Here is a 23,773-nt window from a genome sequence, read left to right as displayed (position 1 = left end):
ATCCGGCCCGAATGGCAAACGTTGGGAGGCGGGTTTTTGTCTCCGGAGGTCTTTGTGCTCACGGGACGCCTGCCGACAGACGGCACCCGTACCTGCTGCCCACCGACCTGCCGTCGCGTGCCTGCTTAGGGAATCCCTCCCGCGGATTCTGCCCTATAGTTATCCGTACGTGAGAAGTCATTCACACGTCTCTAATAAGCGCAGCGCCGGGACGGAGTGTGCCGCGTGCGCCCCCCCATGCCGGCGACGCCGTCGGAGCGGAGATTGGTGTCGGCGCGGCCTCGCCAAGAATTTCACACAATTTCTGAATCACGGATTAGAAGTGTGAATCTGAATAAATGTTTAGGACACGTCTGTGTTGTGTAATCACAGTACATCAAAAGTGTCTTGTAAAGAAGTAGGTGATGGTGAACCGGCTCGGTGGTTCAGGCTACGAACGCCATCGTTATTAATACAAAATAAGGCTCGGTTTCAGTCTGTAAAGCTGTAAATCATGTACTTCTCAACTATTGCCATGAGAATTTGTCCCTTTCTTGTTGTTTTGGAAATGTAGGTTATTATTATTATATATGTATGATATTATTGGTTATTATTTTACAATACTTGTAGCTCTTATTTGATTATACCTCATTTGCATGGTCCTTGAACAGGTATAGCAAAGCCGAAAAAGTGCAAATTATTCGGTTTTCTTTCCTCTCCTAATTCAAAATGAAACTTCCGTTTGTTGCTTTGCTTGTTGGCTTGAGCGGCTTCTTCACTTGACTGGTTCAAATGTCACGGCGAGCAGCCAAAAAACCAATGATGTGTCGTGCGACGTGTATTTGGGAGAGAACAAAAAATTGGAAATCCCAGAAATGAGTCTTTTGTTTGCCTGCTTGGCGGTAACGTGTCGTTGAGCGGACGTCACCGCTCTGGCGCGACAGGCGGTGGATCACTGGCACGGAGATGTCCCGTTGGGTGAATCCACCCTGAGGCGCCGGGCGTGAAAAAAAAGAGGAAAGATAGTTTCTGTTTAGTTCATGAGCGTCACCACAGGAACTCATTTGAAGCGTAGAGAGCAATTACACTATACTAATTCTGCTCTCAAATTAAACACTTCATTCGTAACGTCTCGACATAGATTTCCTATAAACTAAATCTTGTGTTATCTGCATGCAAAATGGAGGCATTCTTCCATACTTCTGATTGAAAGTTACTACATGGCCGCTTCCCGAAAGAGCAAGCAGGCAAAACAGGAAAACCAGCACCACCGATCTGCTTTTACCAAAAAAGTCATCAGGTGCGCTTCAGTGTGTGAACTCCGCCGCATGAAACACCGCGCCAACACCGGAATGGATACCCACAATTCATAGAGAATGAAGGTCCGGGTTCCTTTGTGGGTTCTACCGGCCAACCCCGCCCCCAAAACACGAATGTTTTCCAAATGGAACTAGTTACCCACCTTGGCGTGATCACACTCCATCTGGCCATCGGGTGCACACAGACTGCGAGTGCAGCGTTGAGGATTATATCCCCCGTGCGCACAGTGGAGGCATTCATATCTTGGTCAGGGATTAAACGCGAGTTTAAACCCTTCGCCCCCCCCCCCCCAAATTGCCTGAATAACGTGACAGGGGTGTGATACTCAAATCCCCCCCCCCCGGCAGTGCAATTTCTCTTTTCACTTGGCTCCCTCCAGGGAGGTCAGAGTCGCGGGGTCATCTTCACACGGAGAGCCCCCGGAGCTGGCAGCGAGTCAGTGGGGAATCGCTGTCTTGCTCAAGGGCAGGGCAAGAGCGCCGTTTGCATTACACGCTCGGTCCTGTGTGGCAACAATGGGGGGATCTTAAAGCTCTCTCCTACTTAAGAGCGTCTTCAAAAGAACTTCCCGACGTGAGGCGCGGAGCTTCCGGAAATCTTTTTTCATTTGAAGTGGATATTAGGAGAGGGCCATTAGGCCGTCCTACTTCGAAAGGCCGTCTTTTCACCTCGACATTGAACAAAAAGAACAATCACGTACTTCTCAAGAGGTAGATCCCGTGTTGTATTACACGGCTGCCACTGGTGCTAATTAATATCTCAGAATTGGATCCTGAGCACTTCTCCGCGTGGCGCACGTGTCGCCGTCTAACGTCAAACGTGTCGCCGCCAGCGTTCGCAGGACCCTCTAAACGCCGCTCACAGAGCGAGGCGTCGATCCCCGCTGCGAGGATTCACGTCTTGGAAAATGAAATTCCCTTCGACCAGATTACTATAATTATCTGCCTGGCGGTGAAGGGTGAACAGAGGATTAAGGTTTATTTAAAAATAACCACCATCGAATATATTTGGACTCAATAAATGAAAGCTGCAGAGCCGACATTTTCTCAGCGGTGTGATTTCGATTTTTTTCTTCTCCATCTCTCTCTCCGTGCTCTTCTCCCTCCTCTTTTCTCTTCTTTCTGTTAATCTGCTTTCGATAATTCGGCGGCGGATGCGCGACGCTCGCCGGGACGGCGTCTTGAAGTCAGTCGCAAAATCGAAAGCGGGGGGAAATCGCAATTATTCAAAAGGGCAGTCAACAGTTTTTGTAAAAAAGACAGACGCCCGCTTGAGAAACAGCCTCTCGCCGAGGCTCAGATCCACCAAGAGGATCACAAGTCATCACCGGGGAGCCTGGGCGAGGTCGTCGGGCACATCTCGGATTTGTGGTTTCTGTCGCGACACTTTCTGTCTCTTTAACTCTGGACTGTTACTGATGGCGATGATCATTACCGCACATTATCACGTTTTGATCATCCAGCAGACCAGCCGCTGAAGCAGCTCGCCGTGGTTGCGCGGGGCAACGCGTCCTCTTGGTTTGCTCGCTGCTGACGGCTGATTGATGGCGTGTGGCCAGCGCTGACAGCATACAGTAGGTAGTCCATCTTGTTTTGCCTTCATTACTCGTGCGTGGAGGGAACCCTCAGCCGGCATGCTAATAAGATGTCCACGATTGGTGTTGTGCCAGAATTTGCACCCCGCCCACCCGACCCCCCCCCACACCAAAATGTGCCTCCTTGTTGGTTTGCCCTTGCATGCCCTTGCTGCGTGCTGGTTTCTGTCTTGTGTGTTTTGTGTGTTCGTTTGTAACGCTTCACATCTCGTTATAATACGAGTAGAAGAATGTCCTGTATACCAGAATATGTCGCATGACGTCAGTGGGCGTCAATGGGCCACTTTCCTTCCGTTAGATTCAATCAAATGTTGTCATTTAAAGTGAATTTAATCCATGAGACACTACAAAAAAAATCTTGCCAAATTGTGCATGCAACCACAATGCTTTAGATATTGTGAATTATTACATAGTTATTATGCAAAGTTAATATATAGAACTCTGATGAAGTTGGTGATTGTACAGGAAAATTAAAACTAAGTCATTTTCCCTTTGACATTAGCGTCCCCTTTGTGAACCGCTTGGTGCTTGTTAATGGTCGTGCCGGGGCTCTTTGGTCTGGACCTCGTCTTGCACTGCACGTCTCTTCAGCCGGTTGACCTTGGCGTTTAATACCGGGTTAACATTACCCCGGGTTATCTCCACACGTTTGACGCTGTTTATGTTTAATCACAGTTTGCCTACGGCGAAGCCGTCCTGCTGATCGCCGTTCCTCTGAGGAAGCTGTCTGCGTGAGCCCAAGCTGCGCGTTTGTATTTGCTCACCAATGTGCAATTTGTAATGTCAATTATTTCATGTTTTTAGAAAAGCATGAACGTGTTTTATGGCCTGACATGATCCCTGATCCCTTTAGCGTGACGCAGCGGGGCTTGTAACCAAACACACGGATCGGTCCGACGAACCCAGAAACCCGTCCAGTATGCAGCTCTCCTTCCAGCAGGTTGTTGACTCCAGCGACAACTGAGAGAAATACAGTAGCTCCCTTTTTAGCCGCTAAATGCTCCTCAGACGTGTACGGCATTCCTAGCAATAGCGACGGAAAATATTTAAACCACGTAATCTGGTGCGACCGCTAAATTGGAGATGGATGGGTCCCAATAATGGCCATTGTTCGTCCCCCATGTGAGTCCAAGTCAATGTTCATTTATTTGTTACGTGACCTTCCACACGTCCGTGGTTTCACCCCAAACAACAATACCTTTCTAAATGCAACTGAGCCGTTGCGTTGCTCAAACCCTCCCTGGGTCGTTTGTATTTTTAACGAGGGGTAAAAACACGGGGTTGCAGGAGAAAAATGCATACAAAAGGAGGATACCGACCGACCTCGGCGGCGTTCACCATCTCCGTGCAAAGAGCTGAAAGAGGCTGAAATTCTCCAGAAGCCGACAGGAAGCGCACGGTGCGATTGGACTTCTCTGACGGTTCATATAAAGCCAGAGTTCTAAACTCCTACATCCATTTTCTGCATCACTTGTTGCGCTCATGCCTCCGGGGGCTGCAGGCTATCCCATCATGCACTGGGGGGAGAACCACCATTGGCAGCCTATCACAGTGCTAACACATAGAGGCAGACAAACACGTTCACACCAACACAGCCTTTGCTTCTTGCACACGTCTCAGCGCTGCGGGAGGAAACCGCAGCACAAAGTGACGCAGACGTGGGGATGTGATCTGTTTCTACGTTTATAAATATCTTATAATATAAGACACGCACGCTAAGCACATGGATCACATTGTCTTTCCCGGTCCCACTCTGCATGTCTGCACCTTAATCCCCCGGCTTTTTCGCTCTCTTTCCTCGAAGTACCTATTCCCCCCCCCCCCTCTCCCCTGAGAACCACTATCTGTCTCCGTTCTATCCGGGGGACTCGGTCTCGTTCTCTACTCTCATCACTAAATAATTCCTTACAGAGGGAAAATCTAATCAAATCTGAATGAGTGTGGAAAAAAAAAGAAGAGCAGAGGTGGGAAGAAATAGTGTGTGTGATTTAGACTTGGAGAGAAGGGGACCTTAGAAAAAAGACGGAATCCGAAAAGCAACTTCGGCGCGGTGTGAGGGGGTAGTGAGAGAATCGCAAGTGCATTAGCAGTCAGAGCACTTAGTGTGAGGAATCCATTCATTATTCATTAGCTAATTCACCATGTATAGTAATTAAAATCAGGGCCCGCTCCGAAATGGAAAGAGCTCTGATATGTTGCTGTTCTATGTACAATATACAAGAGGTCTGTTCTTCAGCTCCTTGCTTTTCTGAACCACGTGTTTCTGTTTGAATGGTGTAAATCGTACGGTGCGAGAACATGGAACACATGTTGAAGTACACATGCGTGATTATCGCGCAATGAAGGTATTTGAACTGTTTGGTTGCATTTCTTATTTACAGATCACACACGTCTGCATACAAACTTACACTCATCATGCACGTGTTGATATGCATTACGTCCGGCCCCCCGTTTTGCGCTATATTCGAACAACAAGTTTAGTGTTGGTCTTCAGTGCACTGTTAAAAGGTTGCAGTGAAAATAATCCTACAGCTCGTGTGCCGAGTGGGATGTGCTTGCTTCTTCTAAACCGGTAGACTAATTGTCTCTGGCAGATGGCTCAGATCAATGGATATGACCTCCAGCTTCATTTTTTTTTTGTCGGGGGGGGGAGTCAAAACTCTTCCTCTGTGTTGCTTGTGTGGGAAGCACATATTACTCACGCTCCTTTAAACGAGACCGAGTGTGTACGAGAATCGATCCACAGTCCCCCCAGAATACAGATGTGCAACAAGCCCCCTAAAGGTACTGCAATCATATCTATATGCTAATCTCGACTTTAATCACCTTTTAATACACGGCGAAGAAAACAAGCAGTTTGGATCACATCCAAGGCCCGAAGTAACAAACACAGAGCCATATTGTGTTGACATTTTCTACCACACAGTAGTGGTTCAACATACATATCCAGGTCATGAAAACTTTAACATCTGCTGTGCAAGCACTCGGTGTCTCGTAGGTCTCCTCGAAAAGGAAAAGTCTTGTTCAGCAAAGGAAACGATGCTCCTGCTTTTCTTTGAGCGGCAACAGCGGCGTTTCGGAAGGGGGGGGGAGCGAAAAGCCACGTGACTGAACGAACCCGACAACAAGAACGCCACCTGGTGACATTCAACTCACAGGAAATGTGAGGGGAGGGACGCACACGTGGAAACGACTTGGGATCGCCTCGCAAAAGAGGGAAAAGCACATCAAGGAGAAAAGGGGACAATGACGAACGGAGCAGACGTGTCCTTTTTCTGGGACCGAGCGATGATGATTTATCACCACAGCCACGGCAAAATAAAGGACAAAACAATCTGATCACATTCAGACGCAGGAGGCGTCTCGCGACGGCGGGAGGAAGGGAAAAGCTGCATTCACGTTACCTTTTTTCCCCCCGTTAAGCATCAATAACAGACAAACCACCAGCGGTTCCTGTAGGATCAGGTGATGCTACTCTGTGCACGGCGGCATTATGGAGATGTGCATCATGGGGTGTTTACTGTTACAGTGATGTCAGGTGTCACGTCTTCTCTCGTCTCCACGGCGCTGAGGAAGGATCCACTCTGATAAGCGGGGAGGGAGAAAACTCCACTCTGGCTCGGTCGTATTTCGGGCGGCGCTAAACAGAAGATGCAGCGAATGTGACCTTGCAAAGGAGATTGGATGATGCCGGCTTAAATAGGCGGCCAATGTGAGCCGGAGCATCCTGATCTTGTATCTGATGGCGTGTAAAAAGAGAAGGTCAAGACAAAACCAAACATGGTGGGGGGGGGTCCTGTTATACATGAATATCGCTTTTCATCCGATTTCTGTTGCTCTACGTGTTGATCTTGATTCAATTATTTTTCTTAGAAAAATACATACAATGCATCCAACAGGTTCATGTGAGCATGGTCAAAAGCTGCTTTGGGACCTTCAAGGTATTAAGTAGAGATGAATGGCTCAGTTGTGGGGAGCCAAGTTCACTGGATACACAGAGGAACTGATTTATGAGAATAGCTGAAAAACGATTCGTACCCATTTGAACCAATTGAATTTCATTTGAATGTGATATGATATTAACATCAACAAAGGAACGTGATGAACAGGATCACGTGATCTCCTTTTTAAGATAGATTCTAGGAGCCAATGGTGGTTCTGCGTTTTGAAGGGACATAAAAATGTGTTTTCAGCCAAGTTGCAAAGATTCATGACTTCATTCAAAACGTTCTGCAACTAACGATTATTTCAATCAGATTCAAATTCAATTTAAATTTACCTATTTTTTTATTTTCTATTGTAAAAAATCACAGCTGTTCTTCTACCCTCTGAAGCTTAAAGACGTTCAGCTTAGGACTACAAGACAAACTGAGCAACACAATCCACACATTTGACTAGCTGAATAATGAAGCGCAACATTTTTTAAAGACATTTTGATTTGTTCTTATCAAAAAATTAGTAGCGTTTCAACTCCAGTTTGCCCCTTTTTAACGGAAACCTCTGAACAAAGAGTTCTATCTCAAAGGCCTTTACACAGCAGGGACATCGGGAATAAAGAGCTGAGATGAGTAAAGGCTTTCAGGTGTCATCGTTGGATCTCTATTCCTACATTATTTACATTTTTGTAGAGCGGATTTCTAAACCAGAGAACTCACCCCACAAACGAGGGAGAATAAATGATTTATTAAATCGGAATCCAGTCACCGTCCTGTTTTGTAGCAGTTCATGTTACATATTCCCCAACGCTTTTATCCCTCACATCCCTTTTTATTCGGAGTGAATTATTCCTTACAATTAACATATCCGGTCTCGTGTCACGATTTTAAGTGGATGAAAGCGCCTGGCGGATGAGTGAATGGGAGATAGAGGCGAAGCGACAGATGTTGGCTGAAGTCACTGTTGCTCCTCTCTCTCCGCCCGGGTGTAAAAGTGGGTGTTCATCCCGTGAATACAGATGGCATTACACAAGCAATCCTCTAAACGGCAGAGACACGCTAACGCGCCGCCGTCTGGAATGGCCCGCGTCTATCCGCAGCGCCTTTTGGAAAAAGCCAAGCACCTCAGTTAATCTCAAAGCCGGGAGCCTCGCTTCAGGACACGCTGCACGAGACATTTCATATTACCTTCTTGGTCCCCCTTCCCCCCCCACCGGTAAATGTCTGCATGCGTGTTTTTTTGGGGTCTGATTTTTTGTTGTTGTGATGTCCGCGAGAGGAAGGCACAAGCGGTGGGTTACGTAAAGGAAGCGCCGGGTCGGTAGTCTGCGCTAAAGAATCAACGCTTGAATGCACAATCACCTTAATAAAATTTAATTTGAGTGCGGCGCCTTCGCCGTGGTCCCCTCCCTCGTGCCTCGGCGGTGGATTGGCCTGAACTTAAGATAATTAACCTTGAACGCCGTAGGGGGAAAGTAAGGGATAGAGACTGCACGATTTTCAATAATTAAATTATCCCTCATGTTGCACATCTTCAAGTCCACCGCCTCATCCTCTGCCTCTGATGGATCAGGGCTTTGTTGTGCAAATTCCCCCGTCGTCGTGCCGTATCGCGCCATTCACACAGAGTTACCCTACATGAGTACGCGGCCCGCTTACGGTTTAATGCCTTTGACATGCTAAATGCTTTACATTGCTTGGCTGTGCAAGAAAAGGGGACTTGCGTGTGTTTCTATGATTCAAATGAGCGACGTTGCGTGCAGGCCGCCCAGTAAGCTGCTCGGGCACAAAGCGGGGCGCCGTGTCCCCAGTTAACCCGCCCGGGAGAGTTATCGGGCCACAAAGTACCGCGGACGCTTTAGCGGCGAGTCTCCACTGCGTCTGTTCGTTTTGTCGAGCATCTTGTGAAGAGAAAGAGGGAGCAGGTCGGGTCTCAAGTCGTGCCTCTCGGTGATTTATTCGACCATCTGTTTATTCGGTTTCCACCTCAATGTTCCACCTCAAAGCGTGCAAGAGTAAGCTAGGGGGAAGCTTTTCATCTGTAGTCCCTGGGCAGGACATTACAAGCCAAATAGGTCACTATATACTGATATATATACTGATACTAGATCACTGCAATGCTCCAGCAAACACTATTATACAGCAAAATGCATCACGGTGCGATGCAATTAAATTAAATGAACAAACACCTGTTGAGTACAGGTATCGGTGTTGGCCCTGATAGCCTGAACTTTAGCTCAGGTTAAGGTGGCCTAGAAAAACGGCTCTTAAATTATGCTCAGATTGGGTTCGTCTGTTAATCATCGGCACGTCTGATCAGCTGGAGGTTGGTTCGAGATTAGATGGTACATTTATATATGAACGTAATTTCCTTTTTCTTGCAAAATCCCTTTGATATCCGTATCATTTCAATTAACTCTCAATTCTGAATTGCAATGTATTGCACGCGCCAGGTGGGGGCAGATTAAGCGGCCCACTGCACATTACCGAAGCCTCGTATGGAGGACCAGTTGACAATCGGAGCCCCCTGGAAGGGGCGGTCGGGTGTTGCTGCCAGTGAAAGAGTGAGCCTCGCACTGCGAATGGATCATAAGCGCGTGCCAGTGGGAGCCCGGTGGGTGGAATTCGTCGTTCATCCTGGTTGGCTCCGTCAGGTGCAGGAAGGCTTCACGCACCACGTCGAGCAAAGTTAAGCAAAGAGCCGCCAATCATCCGCCAAACAGCCTTCTTGACAAAGCACTTTGTCTCAAGGTAATGCCTATTGATCAGCGGGAGCGGGGCGAAACTGTGTGCCATGCTGGCACCGATCCACTCGGAGGAAAACAAACCATTATAGGAAAACAACAGAAAAACATCCAAAGAGTTGGCTGACTCAAAGTGTGCATCTAGCTGACATTCCTGTTGTACCATTGGGGTAATTGCTTCCTGTTGAGCAGGTCTGGGAATTAGCTTCTCGAAGAATTGAAGAGATGTGCGTAATTATGTGAGGTAGAAGCATTTCTGAAGAAAGATTTCCACTTCGGGTGAGTAGTTATATTTAGTACCGTCACAGCACAATTTCTACTGGCCAATGTTTAATATTGTGCTATTAGACTCACCAGGAATTTCATATTTTTTGGCCGTAACCGGAACCAATCTATTTAACTCACAGTCAATTTGAGAAAACAGGTCTGCTGGAATACACTTCAGGCTCACAAAGTCATTGGATTGCGATGGTGACCTTCAGTTTAGGGATCAACCCCGGACGAGATGAGGCCCACTGTGGTGTGAAGCATCTGATCACCTAATGCGCTATAAATCCAACCCATTACAGTAATTGACCGGCCAGATTGTGATCACAAACAATACTGTACTTTCTCATTTGGATAATGTGAATGAAGTGCTTTTAAGACTTGACTTTGCCCAAGGTAATTTCCAGCAACCCTGAGCCGCCTGTAATTTTTTTTTATGGCTGACAATATTCTTTTTTTCTTTACTATTTCTTCAGCTGTGATGCAATTCCCACAGTGCATCTAATGATGTTGTTGCATTGTCCCTCAAACGTAGACAAATAAATCAGCGCAGGTTTGAAGGTTAACAATGTTTCCTTCCACCCTAAACACACACACACACACACACACACACACAGAGTGGGTTACACGTGTACAGGTGTCTCGTGGGGCCTCCCTCGCAGCGCTGCCCTTTCCTCTGGATGTGCTCAAACAGACGACTCGAGCTCGAGGGCTTGGAGGAGGGCCAGGCTCGTCTCCTCGATTCCGGGTCATAAACGCGGCCTCTGCCTGAGGACCGCGGGGCCTTTTTAAAAAAAAGACGGGCTCAGCTTGATTGGACACCCTTCCGTTGCTCCGTCCCGACCGCTGGCGAGCCAGGCTGATCAGAGAGGCAGAACAAAGCCGGTCGGCTCTCGACCTCGTACAATAAACAGGATGCAGGTGAAAAGAGCCACGGCTGCTTCTAGATGCCGGAGGCTCCCGGCAGCGACGGTACCAGAATAAAGGGGGAGACGGTGACTAATGTGCACTGTCCCATGTAAATACCAATAAATAAATTTAAAAAAATAAATAGTAAAGAACCCATTCAAACAAACTATTTGGATGCTAAATCAGGCGGACATTTTTCTGTGTGCAGTGGCCTTTAAACCGACTTAAGGCAACTCGCAGACTCACTGAGGGGAGTTTTTTCGCGGCCTAACGAGTTGTTGGAATGTGAAATTAAAAACCTTAATGCCCACACTGCCGCCTGCTACTGCCGCACCAACTAACAACAATTGCCAATTTCTTTTGTACTTTTCAAATGGCCGCGGCAACAACTCGATGCCCTTTTTCACCCGCAGCCGCTTCCTCTGAAGATGGACGGAGCAACGGCAGCTCGGGCCTCGAGGACGCATCCCGCACACAGTCCTGCTCACGCTGGTGTTTTTTGACGTTTAATTTCTTCATGAATAATGCTCATGAATATGAAATAGATGGAACCAGAAGCTAACCCCCCCCCCCTGTAATCAACAGTCGACGCACACGGGCCGCGGTCAGCTCTGCATCCCCGCGGCCCTGCAGCAGCAGCGTCTCCTCTCGTGCGTTTCGCCGGCCCGTGCAGAGTGACGGCGTCGGCACAAACCGTCCTCCGTCCGCCAAGGATATTTGATTGGAGCGCAGAGGTTCTCCTTCTGGCTCTCGCTCGTTTCTCTCGCTCATCTTTATGCACAGGCAAACAGTATTTACGACGTGACAGCCCCTGATTCCCAAGAAAACCAACTTCTTATAACATGCAGCAAGAAAACTGACTGTAATGTTTTATTCAGCTCTGTTGGATAAACAGTGGGCTCTCTGCAGAAACAACAGTGGAACGCGGTGCAAAGCGGAACTGCTAACGCACCAACTATCTCTGCCCATCCGTTTAACCCGCTTCGAGCCACATGGCCGTGCTCCATGTGCCCCTTAGCCGAGCTGCTCCACGTTATGTTAAATGACTCATGGTACGGAGATGTCATCTCCGCCCGAGTATGAGAAAACACGACTGGGGGATACATTCTGCCGAGTAGAGATATGGACGCCTGCTTGAGTCGTGGTTTTGCTTAAACGATGAGTCAAATCGACGGCAGTCATTTTCAGGGCTGCTTTCGGTGATTTGTGCCGTTTTGTAAGAGAATACCAGAGAACTCTCAACCACCAGATATTGTATTAGAACTGACACGTAACAAGCTGAGATCAAAACATCTTAAGCTTTTTTTTTGTGTGGAAGCATCACTCATTGATTAATTATTAATCAATTAGCTGAAACAATCACTCAATCGAGACCCAGTAATCTTTTGAGCAAAATATCAAACATTGTATTGTTTTGACTTCTTATATTTGAGAAGGTTATGCTTTTTTTTGTCTCGTATGAGTAAACAGAAAGACACTTTAATGGCGTCGGTTTTGGGTTTGGGAAAATTAAGAATAAATAAAAACTCATGATCCAAAAATAAAAATCAGTTACAATCCTCGCTGCAAAATGATGCATTTTCCTCTTTGGATTTTGTATGAAATCGTTCCCTTTCAGAAGCACAAGACATTAACACAACAATAGAAGGCTTTCAGGCTAGGAAATTAGTCTTTTCAGCGCGGGAGAAGTTCGAGGCAAAGCCCTTCCAAAGCCTCTCTCTTACCTACACTACATCTGAAATCGACTATCGACTGGAAAGATCCTCATGCGGCTCACTTCCTTTGCTGTAGGTTGGATTGTGCTCTGCAACACAAGTAGATGCTGTGCACGCTATATATATATATATATACATTCAGAGCGTCCCACATATAAGCTGCTTTGCAGGGTATGAACGTGTCCTCTGCTGTTTGCACTGTGAGTCAAACCAGAAACATTTCAGAGAGGTGAAGAGCGTTTAGTCGCCCCGCTGGCACGACTGACCATCAGGCGTCTCGCAATCATGAGATTGACTTGTGTGGTTCGGATTGAAATGTCTCGACAACTATTAGATTAATTGCGACGGAATGCTGACATTACTGTTCTCACCAGGGGGGCAACGTGTAATTTGTTGAATCAAGTAGTTGGCGACTAAATACCTGTAAATATCACGACATTTCAACAACCTGAGCTGTTCTTTGTGTTTGGTGCAGATAATGAAATGTCACAGATTTAACATATTAAACTAAAATATGTAGCATGGTAACGAAGTATTGTCCCCGCTAAACATCAGCATGTGGATTTGAGGGCCGACTTTGATGTTTTCAAATGTAAACTCATAGAATGTAGTGATCCAAGGACACAGTGACATCAGTGGATGTTACACATGAACATATTTACAAAGTAAAAAGATAGCATTTCAATTTTTTTTTAACACTGCAGGACTGTTGAAAATGTGTTTGAGTATTCTAGATCAACTTCTATGATCCATAGAAGAGAGATATCCGTATCTCACCAATGCTCTGCAGTTAGCATCAATGGCCCAAAACATGTTACTGGGATCTCCAAAAGTGATATTTGCTTCCTTTTTGTGTTTGTGTGATTTGATTTTTGCTCAAATGCATGGATCTGATCTGTGAAACAATATTAACAATACATGGCTGTATTGAGATGAAGACAAATCTCCTTTCTTTTCAGTGCCTGAAAAGTGGACATTTAGGCAAGCAAACAAGGTTGTATTCTTTAGTACAACCACAAACCGGATACGCACACACTTGTTTTTCTGCATCCAGGACAATGATGCATCCCATTCTAACCAGACGACATGTCCGGCTAATTAAAAACACTGCTTCACAAGTGGTGCGCAGGTTAGTCAAGCAGTGCTCCCGTCTGTAACATTATTAAATGGCTCTTATTGTTCCTCGTCTTCATTACCAAAAGGTGTGAATGAGATAAAGACTCGGGACTTCCCCTCAGCTGGTGACCGTATTCCCTACCTAGTTAATTAAAGTCCAGACAGCAGGTGTTAGTTGGAAAAGCTTGCAAAATATAACTTATGCCGTGGATTCACCACACAAATGACCAGGAAAACGCTGACCAAGCTTCAGGTGTGAGAAATAATTAGGCTGTGAGTAATGATTTTTTCTATTGTTGATTAATCTGCTGATTACGCCCTTTATTAATTAAGGCGAGAAGCTACAGGCAAAAGCATTGTTTTTACATGAACTGGGCAATTTTGAGAATTTGGGCTATTCTGTCTCACCCTGTTAAAAAGTGTGTGTCTGTGTGTGTGTGTGGGGGGGAGGAGGGGGCGGCATCCCAGATTCTAGAAGAGTTGTTTGTTCTGTTCCACATTGTCTATATATAGAATTTGCCTAAATTCACCGGAAGTCGACATTAGATAATGCCTCATTTGCATATTTGAATACCAATTCCGAAGACGTGTAATAACAAAGTAAAAGGTGACCTTTCATGGGGATATTTATCAGGTATATTTATTCTGAAAGCTTTCACTCAGAGGTCTCTCTCACCATTATGTCCAGATGTGCACACACGTGGATTCTCAATCTTTTTTAAAGGCGTCCTAACCTGACAAAAGATGGTTTGGTTGACTCTGTGATGCAAAAGAGTTTCAAGATTCATTAAAAAGTGAAATAATTAAGCTGCATTTGATAGTTATTTTAAGGGCTTAATGCATCACAAAACAAATAAGACTTCTTTTGTCAATGCAAGACACAAAGAAATGCATCGCCGGAGCTTTACTCTTTCTTTGGCTTTGAATCTGAAGGACAAAATGCCATTGTGGCAAAGAATGAGGTCCCCCAATTATGTATTAGCACATGCCAACAAGGGAACAAGATGTTCGAACAACCTTGTTCAAGCCCAGACGACACTGTGGTTGCAGAGAAATGTTGTCATAAAAGGGGGGAAATGTAGCAGCGGCGACTCTCAGCCTCCATTCTTGTCAGACTTACAGGATTCCCTTCTCGGTTTAGTAGTGTTTGACTTGGCGCCAGTTACTGGGGTTTTTATCTTTGCCAATTAAGCCAATCTAATGTATTCCAGCAACTGGAAACTAAGCTGTTTGCCAGAGCATTAATGAACGAGAAATATTCGTTTCATTCTTACACTGATTTGGTCATTTCTGTCAATGCACCATGAATCACTTTCTGCTCCTAGTGAGTTGCAACATGAAAGTCCTCCAAGTAATGTCAAGATATTGTCATCAATTACATCTGAGCTAAATGAACTGGTGGGAGATAAAAATGTATATCTATATGTGGGGGAATTAGATAAAGAGGGTAAAGTTAGAGAGAGGGAGGAAGGGGAGGGCGGGCATTAAACATGAGAGAGATAGACACTCATCACGACCGTCATCACTTTAGCTATTATCCCTAATTCTCTAAGGGAATATCTCAGTAAGGCGGAGTAAATTTGCGGCTGATAAGCTGAGACAATGAGATTCTGTGTCTGTGTCAAAAGCCCTCAAAGCCCTTCGAAATGCTCGCTTCCACCCCCCCCAGGTTGAAAGTTGATCCATCAAATGACAGAACACATTTATTTATATTAGGGATTTCAACATTGACGCATTAATCTATGCGATTAATGTGGTCGCGATTAATGCGATAAAATATTTTAACACAGTTAACGCAACTTTACTGTTTACTCGCGGCCATCCGGTGTGGCGAAAGTAAACAGGTTGAACCCGGAAACGAAACCGCCGTTAGCTGCAGTCAGTTAGATCAGAGACAGAAGGACGATAGCTGAAGATGCAGAGAGCTTTCTGCGTCTGGAGTAAAACAAACAGTCGCGACATACAGCGCAGAACTGTGCAAAGGAATTACGCCACTTGTCAAACAGAACTGCTAGGCTAAGCTAGCTGCTAGGCTACATCCATCTCACCATACTGTGTGTGTCGAAACCTTTTTTTGAATGGCGCGTAATGTATTTCAAAATGTGCGATTAATTAGTTGATTGTTTTTAATCTATTTACAGCTCTAATTTATATTTATCTTTTGGTGTGGATTTTTTTTCTGTATAAGTTTCCCATTCGTCGCAGTGTAATTCTTTCCTCTGGAAAGGGTTAGGGTTAGGGTTATGAACATACAAAGCATTGTTTCTGCATCCACACGTGCATCGTCATCGTGAGCATGTCAGCAGCTTGTCTTTGCGTGGTGTCGAGGACAATGACTTGTTTTAGGTGATCTTCTGCCTTGGCGCAAAATACAATGGTGGTTGTTGTTATGGTGACTGCCCATGTAAGTGGGGCTGCAAATTGATTCTTATAACCGAACTCTCAATCCAGGTAGGGTTGAAAGTGTATTTGTAAATGAGCTCGGTACTGCGAAAAACTATTTGTGGCATTTTACATGTCAATTTGTACACAGGGACTCGCACAGACGGTCCCCCCGCAGAATCATATTCTTCTTTTCACTGTCCATCCATATCATCAGCATGTTCCAAACCCTCAATAGCTTTATGATTTGGCAAAGAATTGACAGGAACATACTGACTATACAGATGGACAGAGGAGAGGCAGATTATGCTGCAAGAGTTTTGAAGTTTCTATTGGCCTTTTGTTACTTTTTTGCCCCCCGCTCTCTGCTTCATTTTTTTATTTTATAATTCATTGTAACAGCTGTGAATCCCAGCTGTGGTCCTCGGTGAAGGAACAAGAGCCACCTTTCAGGCCTACACGCGAGTGCGTGACATTCGAAACATAGGTCTACAATTTCAGTTTCTCGTCCGTCTTGGTGAATTGCAACACATTTCCTCCTGATAGACATTTGTTTTGACCAATGCACGTCACGCAATTGGTCATGTCGTGCTTTCTTAACTGGACATTCCTGAAATTTGATTCAAAAGCTTGTTTTCTGAATCCAGTAGTGAATCCCATTTTGAAATCAGAATACAGTCAGCAGGTTTTAGCAACAGAAGCTTTTGATATATACCCTTCAATATACAATATATATATATACAAAAAACAATTAAAGCCTGATCCTGATAGTGTTATCCTCATGTCGGGGTCAGATGCTGTCATTGTTTCAAGGACTATACTTTACCTAGTGGTTACAATACTTTGCCATATAGCGATTTAAGTTGGAGTTGTGAGTCTTATATCTGTCTCTGTGTATTTCTACACGCTGGTATCTGAAGGCCGATGTATAAGCTCAGGTAGTGGTTAAAAAATCAATAGCTTTTAGCTCACATTTAACCTAGATGTCTAGACATCTTTTGACCTGCAAATCATTACCATACTTCGCGGGAGATGATAAACTTTGCTGAACGTTTTTGCTGTTCTTGCTAATAAAATAGAGGGGACAAAACAGATCCAATGACGGATTGGTTTGACTTTGAACTTGACTAGTCAGAGTGTTTTATCAGCTTGGGATCGCATCCAAAATGAAAGCGGCTATAAAAAAAACCACAGCCCAACACATTCCCAGGGAATGCTTCCCATGATGCACTGCTTCCATGTGATTTCCTGTAAGCTGGTGATACGCCTCGATTGTATTCACAACTTTTGAAATGGTACGAAATAAAAGCAGCGGAAGAGTCGTGTAAAAGCCCTAATTGGCTCCAGGACATTGTTGACTGTGATTACGCGTTCTTCAGAGCGGAGGGCGGCCCTCAGCTGCAATCACAGCAACGTACTGCTGACTCCAGCGTTATGGCGAAACTCCACGTATACGTGTGGGCTGCTGGGAATCTGTAGAGGAATCTATTACAGGAATTATGGCATTTGCAGAAAGTGGCTGGTTGCTGAAGAGGCAGAAACGCGGCACCCGTAGCCCGAGCGCCCTCTTCCCATCAGGCGCTCTCGCTGGAGTTGATGGCTGGTTGCCGCTGCAGGCCACGGCAGACACGTAGCACGCAGATGGTGAAATAAGGCACCAACGGCCACAGTCAAAACAGTCAATGTGTCATTCTGACGCGTGAGCCATAAGTTATGGTTTTTTAAATATATTGCAGGAATGAAAACACTGTCACTCCACATAAGGCACACTTAGCTGTAATGAACTATCGTAGGTTAGCAGGTGCACACGGGCAGATACAGCCTGTTCTCAGATCCCCACATTAATATTTGTTGATTTAGAAATGCAGACTTGTGAATGACACGGAGCAGGATTCGCTGAATAATCCCTCTTTGTGGTGCACAAAGGCAGAACTTAAGCTGCTACAGTGAATACTAAGTCTCTTCAGCCCGGCATGCGTTGGACTCCCTCGCACTCCTCGCATGCGTCGGCCTGTTTCCTGACTCGACACAAACCCACTGAGTGCTATCTGTGGGAATGGAGCAGACTGGAACTGGTCTTATCTCAAGCTGCATCCCCAATGGCTTATGCATATCACACCTACAATCGTACTGCACACATACATACAGAAATGTACTTGTGCATTGGTTAAGATGAAAGGCGCAGGGATGCTGTTGCTCACTTCATCCAGATGCCAATCCTCATCACTGGGAAGTACCCACAAGGCCACGGCGCCAATGTAAAGGGATGAAACAACAAAACAGTAAACCCACATGGTAAAGCATATCCCTCAAAAACAGTTACTAGAACCATCAATCACCAAAAGACAGTCATTTGAAAATTTATTGGCTTTTTGGCTGTTGACAGATGCTCACATTCCCAAAGCTTTCGGGTTGGGAATGTGAAGCCAACGTTGAAGGGCCTTAAACTTGCCTTTTTCTAAAGGACATTCCTCTAGCTGTAGAAATTAGTTGTTAATTGTAAAGAAGTCTATGTAAAAATGACTTATTAATGATTTATTCCCTCAGTAAACATTGTAAACACCAGTTTATGGCCTCAATCACTAGTTTAAAGTATTCTTCAATGCAGCATGATGATCATTTTGTGAATTATGGGCCATTTAGAGGCAATAAGATCATAAAGGAGAGTATGCTTTAGGGGTGGTCTTCCCTGTGGTTGACAGGTTGCTAACACGGCGTTGTGCAGTCGCTCTGTGTTGCTCATTTTAAAACATTAACCTTTTCACTGTGTGTTTTTCATGAAAGTTAATTATAACATTGTGGCTGTATTAGCTCCACCCTTTTAGTAGAATTTCGGTTCCAAAAAGCCAAGACGATGCCAGTCAGGTGACAGCTGAAATAACCCAGTAGAGGATTCAAATGTCCACAAACCGATGAGTGACATCACGGCGACTTACGTCCACCTCTCAGGTTCAATCTATGAGTTTCACCATTGTTATTGGACGACGGGTTTCAGGCTGTTCAGAAGGTCATTCGCAATATAAAAGGGAGAAGCTGGACAAAAGGGCATTATTTTCATCCTCACATCCGAGCAGTTGGATCCGGCATAATATTTGCTTGATAAATGACCCGTGTGAGATTCTTATTTTCATTAATCATTCATGTGCTAATTGCTATTGCAATGAGTTTTCAGAATTAATTAGGGAATCCTGGTTTGACTGGCAGGTTATTGACATATGAAACATTGAACAGCATTTAAAATGTATCCGTGATTAAGATCGCACCGTGCACCAAGCCCTGGGCGGACCGGTGGTTCATTATTTTGGTTGACGGCGGCTGGAAAACAACATCCGTAACTTTCACCGAGGGCTGATGGTTTTAGTACACTTTTTTCCTGGAGCCTCTGTGATGCTCATTGTCGGCATGATGACGGTTGAAAATTGAAAATCGAGGCTAAGTTGATGATGGCAGAAAAAACGTGTAAGCGGAATCACTACCTGAGAAGAGCGGGAGAAAGTGTTCCTCACCCTGTGACGTCAGTGCATTATCTCTAGATGCAAGAAAGAAAACGAGTAAGTGTGAAGCGCCATGAATCCATCTCTACAAATGTCTATCCGACGAGTAGGAAGGCTGCTTGTCAAAGAAATTTAGAGAGCAATATTATGTTGGAAAGTGCATCGCGTCTGGACCTTATTATACCTAAATACCTCTTTTACGCAGCCATTCGCGGCAGAAACAAACAGCGGTTTACTGAGGAGGACGGTTCGATGAGTCACCGTTCGCCCTGTTCCCGAAGCAGCGGTTGACTACATGTGTGTCACGCATGAAAAGAAATCTTTTCGCCCAAGTGCTTATTTCCCACAGCGAAGGCTTCCGTCAGACCTGTTCTGGGGAGCGATCCTGGCATGGTGCACATCCATTTTGGTCCCTTAACAGGTAGGCAAATGCCAAAACCGCGGCGGCTGTCAGGGCCAACACATTCATTATGCTTCACTGTTTCTGTCCGGAGGAATATTACAAGCCGACAAAGGCAGATCCACGGGCCGCGACGTGCCCCGGCGCTGCCACCCCGGCGGTAACGGTCACCGGCCTCTCAACCAGTCAGAACATTACCCGGATTGTATAAACAACATTTCTGACCCACTTTGATATCCACATGGTGGAACGTCTGAAAAGCTCAGTGTAGCAGCGCAGGTGGCTCATGCTGACCCAATGCCCCATTGAGACACTTATTGGAGTGTGGCCTTAATTTTCTTCGCAGTTGAGGGCATATTAGGGAGCAATGAAATAAGCCAGACCTGCAAGTGAATGTAAGGCCAATTTGAAGTGCGGCTGTAAAGGATCTCAGTTGAAAACACGACTGATTCAATTTTCAGACTTTAACTAATACATTTTCAGACATATTTAGAGGCCATTGACTCTAAGGAGTAAATTACCCACTCTGTAATCTAACCGAACCCTGTGCTGTGTTTAAGATGATTGAAAATAACCACTTAATCATCAAACTTCCAATTTCAACAGAAATGGGCATGAAAATATTATGGTATCCAAACCCAAAATTAAGTTGAATTCTGACCTAAATTTGAAACGTAGATTCTCACTTACAGGCAGGTTGTGAAATAGCCAGATGCTCATATGAGATAGTACACTCGAGGAAGAGCGGGTTCAGGTTTTTAAGTGCATTGCTTTTGCCTGCAGAAGCACTATGGCAATTTCAGATGTGATGTCTGCTCCAAATGCGGCTCCCTCTGCCCATTTCAGCCAACACACGAGTATTTTCAGCATCAAGGCTTTTCAGCACCTCCCACTGATGGACAGCTCCTTTTCGGATTCCCGAAAAAAGAAAAAAACGGGAGAAGAGAAGAAGATGTATCGCCTAAGCAACAACTTCAAATACACCTTGTACTTGTGGTTAACCTGTGGCAGGGACACATAACAACCTTGTCTGTATCACCCATGGGTGGCTTGGCCGGGGTTTTTGCAGACATACTGGGTCAACAAGCAGAACCACAGAGACGGAGGGGAAATGTGTGTGCATGAACGGATTCCGCAAAATAAAGCTTGACCTGAAGCCTTTCTGCTTCGCCACATACACCCACTCAGAGCGCCCTTTCCCTGGGGGGGGGCAGCCTGCCCACCTGGCCAATCCAGCGCTCTTGATGCTGCAAACGTGTATGCTGAGAATACCTGAACTGAATTTGAATTACCATATGACGTAGGCCCTTTTCTAGCTGTAATGTCCTGCTGGCAACAGGGGCTGCCACAAAAACCACAGGCTCCAGCCCTCAAACACACAATTTGTTGCACCAGCTACCCCCCCCTACACACACACTCACACACCTCCTCAACCCCCATCCAGCCCCGATCAATCTTTATCTCCATCTATATATATAACCCCCCCCCCCACACACACACACACACACACAATCGCTCCCGCTGGCACGAGGATGCGACAGCTACTTGTACAATTTGGGAAAACGACGCATCAAAAGATTAACGGGGAGGGAAAAAAAGTATCTTTCTTTCCCGTTCGAGCCGAGCAGAATTCGCCGGTTACACGGCGACGGATCGGTTCGCACGCGCACACACAACGGCACGCCGCGTTACAAACAGAACCACAACAATAAAGAAAAAATACTTACGCATTTTTCCGAATGAAGGAGATCGTGGCGGCGAGCGGCGGAGGAGAAGCCAGCAGGGCCCCGGTGCCCGTTGTCAGGTTTTGCAGCAGGAGCGCGGCACAGATCTCCATGTGAAAGAAGGGGGGGGGGGATTTTTTTATTTTTTTTCCGGAGGGCTGCTGCAGTCCGCGTCTCTCTCGATCACAAGTCAAGATGCTCGCCTGCGAAAAATGCCAAACACTGAGAAAGAGTTGCGTGGATCTGCGGCGCGGCCACCATCCTCCCCCCCCCCCCCACACCCGCCCGCCCCCCTCCCCGGATGAGAGCCGATCAGAGCCCGTCGGAGCAGCAGCAGTAACCCCCTTGGACTTGGAGATATTCCTCTGGACTGAGGAGGAGGAAACCCTGCAGAGTTTTTTTTTTTTGGGGATGGGGAGGGTGGGGGAGTCAGTGGGGGGGTGGGTGAAGTCTGTATAGGCCCTTCTTACCCCCCCCAAAAAAACAGTCACAGTTCAAAATTGACTCCCACCGGTGGTTTTCCTCTTTGGAAGATCGCTAAATCAAATCCCACTACAGCAAAAGATAAAGAAAAAAAAACGAAGCCAGCGTGGACTTATTCTTCTGGATCCGGATCATTTACTCAAGAGAAAAGAGCAAGATGTGGTAAATAATTACCACTGCTAAGGTCAGCGGGGAAAGGGGCGCAGAAGCGTCCTACAACAAATAAAAAAAGCCTCCTGGGTGGAATGAAGGACCGTCCGTCCCACTGCGACCATCACGCGCGTCGCATCGGGACAGATGAGAAAGACCGCACGCGGCGCGCAGCGTGTTTCTGTCAAGTGAAATGACAAAAAGCAAAAAGCTTCAAAGCAAGCCGGCGTATCGATTACATAAGCGCAGCTATTACTAATAATTCCGCTTGTCGGGGAGAGTGTGTCCGATCCGGGTGGTGTGGCAGCAGCAGCATCATCATCATCATCATCAGCATCAGCATCCGTGTGTTGCAAATCAAGCGTTTTTTAGGGGGGGGGGGGGGGGGGTTTGCCACCGGCTCTTAATGGTGCGCCCGCTCGCTGCAGCGCATGACTGGAATAGCGAGCACGTTGAGACCACGGTGTCCACGGCGCGCAGACCTGGCGGGTGCGCGAGTCACGTGTTGGTTTCCGCGTGCGCGTTAGTGCGCGTAGCGGGTAGGTTGCCTGGGTGGGCGCGAGCGTGTTCCCGTGTCGCCCCAAGGGAGCGCTTTAACTTTGACCACTTTGCCTGCGCGTTCACGTGCCCATTTGAAGTCACCCGGCGGTCGTTAATTATCAGGGATCGATCGCATTAACGCGCACTGCCCAGATCCGATCCCTCGCGCAGAGTGTGTCTGCGCGTGCGGGAGCGCGTGCGATTCAATTGTCGATGAGGTATGGTTGCCACCTACAGGCGTTAGACTCTATCCAATCATCCAAAACGCACCGTTTCCACAGACACAAAGAAATTCCCATTCAACACCATTCAACACGTAGGTCTAAGTAGTCCGCCTCCACATCTGAGTGCACAGCTGGAACACGTGCACGTGCCCGACATGTCGTCTTCAGCTACAAGAGAGACCACGAGCATCATCTAACCAACCGCGTGTTACCGCTGGACATGTTGACGTGCAAAACCAATATATTCCTTTTTACAAAAGCTTTCAGGCACACGCGTAACCCTGGCAACCCCAGCCTGGCTGCAACCCGCCAGTGCTAATTGCTGGGGATGGTCAGGTGCAGGAAAGACTTCATTTACTGCAGGTTGGCCCTTTCGGGGTAAGAAGGTAAGTCACTCGACGACCCGCCGACCTCCGGGCGGACAAGTGAGTGCGCATCCATTCCGTCCGAGGCGAACAGCGCGTCTCATTAGAAGACATAATGGGCCACAAGTCGGCAGCGCGACAGAGTGGATACTAGTCAGTGAGGCATCGCTGCTTTATGGGTTTCAGGGAGACAGAGAGCACAAAGATGAATATTAATCAGTCATGGTGAGATTGTATTACGTGTTGTTTTGAATGCACACAAACAATCTAATGGGAGCTCAAATAGAGCCGGTTAATTACCTTAAGTAAGTAATTACAGTTGAGGAAACTACAGGGTGAACCAGAATTAATAATTGGAGGAGAATGAAACAACAAAGGCAGATGCTTCCATTCGGGGCACGAGGGGTCAGTGAAGGCTTTGATTAGTGTGGA

General features: G+C 46.3%; 1 protein-coding gene across 1 annotated transcript in view; it reads right to left on the bottom strand.

Annotated features, from left to right (window-relative positions):
* The window catches only part of lrrc4cb (leucine rich repeat containing 4C, genome duplicate b), a 36,443-nt gene extending 13,741 nt beyond the window's left edge, over positions 1-22,702 (bottom strand). The window contains exon 1 of the mRNA XM_040163726.2: positions 21,583-22,702. The gene's annotated coding sequence lies outside the window, so the exon portion shown is untranslated. The remainder of the gene's footprint in view (positions 1-21,582) is intronic.
* Positions 22,703-23,773: the final 1,071 nt, after the last annotated feature.

Source organism: Gasterosteus aculeatus, chromosome 12 (genome assembly GCF_964276395.1).
Source record: "Gasterosteus aculeatus chromosome 12, fGasAcu3.hap1.1, whole genome shotgun sequence".
In the NCBI taxonomy this organism is placed as follows: Eukaryota; Metazoa; Chordata; class Actinopteri; order Perciformes; family Gasterosteidae; genus Gasterosteus; species Gasterosteus aculeatus.
This window is presented reverse-complemented; position numbering and strand designations above follow the sequence as displayed.